The sequence below is a fragment of the Meriones unguiculatus genome, chromosome 11 (assembly GCF_030254825.1).
Source record: "Meriones unguiculatus strain TT.TT164.6M chromosome 11, Bangor_MerUng_6.1, whole genome shotgun sequence".
Lineage (NCBI taxonomy): Eukaryota > Metazoa > Chordata > Mammalia > Rodentia > Muridae > Meriones > Meriones unguiculatus.
In genome coordinates, this window is record NC_083359.1 from 17,569,243 (window position 1) to 17,575,242 (window position 6,000).

Here is a 6,000-nt window from a genome sequence, read left to right on the forward strand (position 1 = left end):
GACTTAACGGGTCCAGAGTTTGCTAGGAACTGATTGCTAGTGTCTGTGTGTCCTGCAATGGGGGAACAAGAATGAAGCTGTGGGAATTTACTGCCGAGGCATGGGTCTTAGGGAGAGGTCAGAGGTTGGCCTCAAACTCCAATCTTCCTGCCTCTGTCTCCTCCGGTAATTGCTCTGGGCCACGTGCTGCCTGGGATGCAGAGCAGGAAACTAACCTAAGACTCCTGGTGTGCATGGTGACTTCTAGGTCAGCCAGGGATACCTAGTGACACCCTATGTGACAAAACGGAAACAAAATCTAAACAAAAGTAAAGGGAGTGACACTTCGGGCTGAGGATACAGCTCAGTTTGTGGAGTGCCAGCCAAGTAGACGTGAAGTCCTGAGTTCAACCGTTCAGTCCCTGACTCCACATAAATCCAGCATGACGGTGCATGTCTGTAATCCCAGTGCTCCCACTTCCACCCAGGAGTGGGTGGAAGTGGGAGGATCCTGGTTCAAGATCACCCCTGGTGTGTAGTGAGTTTGAGGATAATCTAAATCAAGCTGGGATGCTCCAAACTAAGTAAGCTACAAGTAAGAGTGACTTTAAAGCCTCAACTCTAAAACAGATGTGACTAGCAAGGTGGAACGTTGGTGCTTGGGGGTCATGGCAGGCCAGCTGCTGGCTGTAAAGGTTGTATAGGATAGAGGCGAGAACTGTGGTCCCAGATAATTGTGGATGGAAACAACCGGCAGGAGGTGTCCTGATTTGGGGTGGAAGTAGAGAAGCTTCCAGAGTAGGTGTGTCAGGAAGAGGGAGGCTGTCAGTGAGAAATGGCCTAGACGCTTCAGGAGCCTTCCAGAAGGCTGAGCATAAGGAGCTTGGGCTACAGTGAAACCGGAAGTTCCCGGGCACTCAGCCTGCTGGAAACCGCACCAGTTGGCAGGCTGGCCGGTGTCCTGTGTCCACGATGTAGAATTAACGAGGATGGTTCTCACCAGTCTTCAGGAGGCCTGTGAGTGCCAGTACATTTCTTGGATGGCTTTTGCTGGGGACAGCCCCAGGACATGACCCTCAGACCTGGAATGCTACTGCCCCTGTGGTCCGGATGCTGCCATTTGGAGCAGAGGCTGCTGTAAGGACTGTAGCAAGGGAGGTGAGCTTTTCCGGGGGAATCGGGGACAGAAGGGACCCAGGCAACGGTAACAATACAGAATGCTCTCCCAGATTTGTACAGTGCTCAAGGGCAATCACCAGGCTGGCCCTGACCTGACCATTCAGCTTTGGCACATGCAGTCAAGGCAGAGAATGGGGGAATATTTGCTTCCAATTAGTCAGTGGGATTTGCATGATTCAAGACCAGCACTCAGAATCAGACACTGTAGAAAGCCAGGTTTGTCTTGGGCCCTTTTCATGAGCTGTGCCAAGACTTAAATCCTTCCAGCGCTGGGTGCCTGTTAAATTTTGGAGTCCTGGATCAATGGAGGAAGAGGGCCCACGATGACTGCTTTTCTTATCTCCAGCTAGCAGGCTTTCCCCAGCGCTATTGCAGGACTCACATTGTTCTGCTTTGTTTTCTACATGAACTTAAAAACTTACTTTAAAATTGGAACTGGAGAGACAGCTCAGCAGGTGAGTGCCTGCTGCTGATCTTGCAGAGGCCTGAGCTCAGTTCTCAGCTCCCACAATGGGCTGCTCACAACTGCCTGTAACTCCAGCTCCAGAGGATGAAAACCTCTGGTCTCCATAGGCAAAATCGCATTTGTGTGCGTGTGCACACACACACACACACACACACTCACACTTAAGTCTTTTAAGAAGCCCACCTTACTTTAAAGCAATACCAGCCTACTATTTTTTTTTAACTTATTTTATTTATTTATTTATTTTGTTTTTTCAAGACAGGGTTTCTTTGTGTAGCCCTGTCCTGGAACTCACTTCATAGACCAGGCTGGCCTGGAACACACAGAGATCCGTTTGCCTCTGCCTCCCAAGTGCTGGGATTACAGGCATGTGCCACCATGCCTGGCATTAAGGAAGGACTGCTATGGCTCACAGATTGAGGGTCCACGTCCATCCTGGTAGAGAAGGCATGATGACAGCGTGCAGGACACAGAGTTGAATCCTGGTGCTCAGCTCAGCTTCTTGCCCTTCTAGGCAGGACACTGGCCCATGGGATGATTCTTCTGCTCACTTTGGGCAGTTTTCCCCTTCTCAGTTAAACCTCTGGGAATATTCTCACAGGTGCATATTGGAGTACCTCCCAGATGCTTCTAAATCCCATTGGGTTGACAATCAGGATTGTCCTTCGCAGGAGGTTTCTGAGGACCTCAGCAAGCTGCACGACAGTACCTGAATCATTGAGAGGTCCATGCAGCAGTCGGGAATGGCCCTTGCTTGAGTCAGTGGCCTTGCCTCTGTGCCTGGCCTGTCCATGAAGCAGAGACTGGAGTCCAGCTTCCTCCCTGTGATAGGGCATGGAGAAATCCCCTGGGATATTTAACTAGAGTGATGCAATGTTTTCAGTGGAGACAAAACAGCCATTCGAGTTCTAGGACCCACAATTCAATTCGATTTCTGCTGGTGCCCCTCATAAAACCAGGGGCTCTCATGTCAGCTGGGTACAGTAGCATGGCTGACCTCCTGGAGAGCCATGTGCCTGTCATAGGGGATGATGACTTCCAAAAAGCCATTCTCAACATTGCATTACCATCGTACCTTCTGACCTGTGGGGAAGCTCAGCTACGACCTAGCTGTTGCTTTGAACCCATGGTGGTGCTAAATCCTATGGATGTTACATTTTCTCCCTCTGGTAAAATTCAGCGCGTAAGTTAGGGAGGGTAAATCAGGTGTGGCTTCACATATTTATCATCTCAGCACTGAGGGGCCAGGGGATCAGAAGTTCAAGGTCATGCTTGGCTGCAGGGTGAGTTCTCCGCCAGCCTGGAACACATGGGTCTTTACTTCCGAGGGGAAAATAAAGGCCCGTCAGAGACGAGCAACTCTGAGGATGCTGAGACATTTTGTCTCGTGTATAATGCGTGTACAGGCTGGGGGCCGGTACGCTGGGTGCTGTCTACCAGTAGCGTAGATAGCTTAGCACTCGAGGCTGGGCAAAGGGATGAATGGTGCCCTAGGAGGGACTGAGCAGCCCGGCGCTGAGGTTTCTGCACACTCCCGAGAATGGTTTAAAACTCATGAGCTACTCCTGGAAATTTCCATTTACCGTCTTCAGACCACGGCTGACTAAAACCGGCAACTAAAACTGGAAGCCAAGGCAGTGAAATGAAAAGGCCTCCTGATTTGGAAGCGGCTCTGGTTTCTTTTTTCAAAAAGTTGAGATACGTCTGTTTGTTTTGTGCGTGCCTGTGCACACTGGTGGAGGCCAGGCACAACTTTCAGGAGTGGGTCCTCTCCTTCCACCATGGAAGGCGTAGAAATTGAACCCAGGTCTTCAGGCTTGGGGCAGGTCTGCTCAGCCATGTCACCAACCGAAGCTCTCGTTTCTTACTAGCTGGAGTCTCCTCTAGCCAGTCAGTTCTGTTTTTCTGGGAGCTGCAGTGCTGATGCTGCCACATGGGAGCGCCATCGCCCTTTCTTGGTTACGGTGGGTTGTTGCCTTGTAGGTCAGAATCCGCACACCATTCAGAGAATTCGTGATGTTTAGAGAAGTTTAGAGAAGAGATGGTGGCTTCTCCTTCTGCGGACTAGGTAAAGTAGAGCAAAGTAAGGCTCCCCAGGAGCAGCGGCTAGAGAGTGAGAGCGCTAGCCACTCACCCTGGTGTGGTGTGGTGTTTAATCTTCACCGTGAACCTGACAGGGCTTAGAATCACCTAGGAGACACACCTCAGAGAGTGCCTGTGAGATTGTTTTCAGAGATGTTCATCTGGAGAAGGAAGAGGGTCCCTAAATGTGGATGGCACCACCCCATTGGATGGGGTCTGGGGCTGGATTAAAAAAACAACAATAACAAAAACCCAGCAAGTTGCAGGTTGGAGAGATGGCTCAGCAGTTAAGACTACTTGGCTGTTCTTTCAGAAGACCGGGGTTCTATTCCCAGCTCTCTCATGGCAGTGTGCAACCATCTGTAACTCCAGTCTCAGGGGATCAGATGCCCTCTTCTGTCCTCTGTGGGCACGGCATACAGGTCATGCATAAATATACATGCAGGAAAAACACCCAAACACATGAAAATAATACATAAATGTTCCTAAAAAAAATAAAAGAAAAAAATGTAGAAAGTAGAGGCTGGTGAGATGGTTCTGTTGGTTAAAGCGCTTGCCTTGCAAGCAAGAGGAGCTGAGTTCAATCCGTAGAATCCATGTGAAAAGCCGGGGGTGGTGGTGGACCCCTGTATCTCAGCGCTGTGGGCGCAGAGGCAGCAGATCCCTGGGGCTTGCTGGATAGCAGCCTGGCCCATTTGCCAAGCCCTGGGTCCCAGAGAGAGAGGCTGAGTTGAAAACCAAGGTGGATAGCTCCTCAAGAATGAATGATACCCATGGCTGTCGCATGTGTGTGCCCCATCTCATGCCATCCCCCAAAACATGCACACATGCGCGCACACACACACACACACACACACACACACACACACACACACGAGCACCAGTGTTCATCATTGCTTCCCCACGACAGCTGTGGTGTGTGTGACTCGCTGCTTCAAGCTGCTGCTGCCATGGCTACAGTCTCTCACCACCCAGCTTCCCCACCCTAACAGACGGTACCCTTAAACCGAGAGCCCAAACCAACCCTTCCTTCCGGAAGCTGTTCCCGTCAGGTGGGAAGACAAGCGCTAATACAAACCTCAAGATCTGACCACCCAAAGTGTGGTATTACTCCATATAAAAGCAGACTCTTGCACTGCCTTCGGCCTGGGGTAGATACTGGAGGGTCCTGGGGTAGACAGACAGACACCGGGGTAGACTGACAGCAAGACACCAGAGGAGGCAGAAACTGGTGTAGGCGTTCATGCTTCCTGGAATCAGCCTGAGACAGTCCTCTGTTTCAGCAGGTCCAAGGTGGTCCTGAGCTTCCACAGCTGCAGGAGAACCTTCCTTTCTGTCTCTAGAAAGCCAGAGCAGGCTCCCTCTGCACCCCCAAGAGGAGCAGTGTTGCTCAGCACCTACAGGACTCGCCCCCTGGGAGATGTGACTGCTAGCCTCCAGATTGGAGCTGGAGTTACCTTCCATTTTGTCAGTGACACATGTCTTGGTCCCAGGGCTCCATGCTAAGAGTCATCCTAACTAAGATGCTTTACCAACTGAGCTCTAGCCATTTCGGTATTTATTTTGCGACTGGTTCTCATGTAGCCCAGGCTGGCCTCGAACTTGAACTCAGATTCACTAGAAGATGACCTTGAATTTTGACTCCATCTGCCTCTGCCTCCCAGATACTGGAATCATAATTGTGTACTACTGTGCCTGGGTTGTGTTGTGTTGGGGATTAAATCCAGGGCTTCATCATTGCCAGGCCAGCCGCCTACCAACTGAACGACATCCTGGTTGTCCTTTCTAATCGAGTCTGTAGCCTCCAGCATCCTGCTTCAGGCACATACATAGCATTCCCTCCCTCCCTCAAACTGGAGGGTGACTCTATGACCCGAGGGGTCCGTGCTGTTCAGACAGTGTGCCTGGAGTGGCCCGCCATGTGGTACAGTTTCCATTAGCTCAGATCCAGCCCTCCAGCCTGCTCCACAAGGCTTTTAAGCATGCTTTAGAAAGGGCCCTAAATTGGAGCTAACTCATCAAGCGGCTCTATTAATGAAATTGCTTCCTGTTAATTTGAGTTTACAAAATAAATGGCTCCTGGCAATCTGGCAGGGCTTTGTGGTGACACCCTACTCGCCGTTCAGGCTGCGGGTACAGGACAGGACACTGACAGGGAGCCGAGGAGGCTCTGGCCCAAATGCCATGGCAACAGTCGGAGGGGACTTGGGGGTTATCACAAACAGGGATGCTGGATCATCTGCTGGTTTGTTTGTCATTCGGAGGAGCCTGGTGCTCTGCACTGGCCTGGCAAC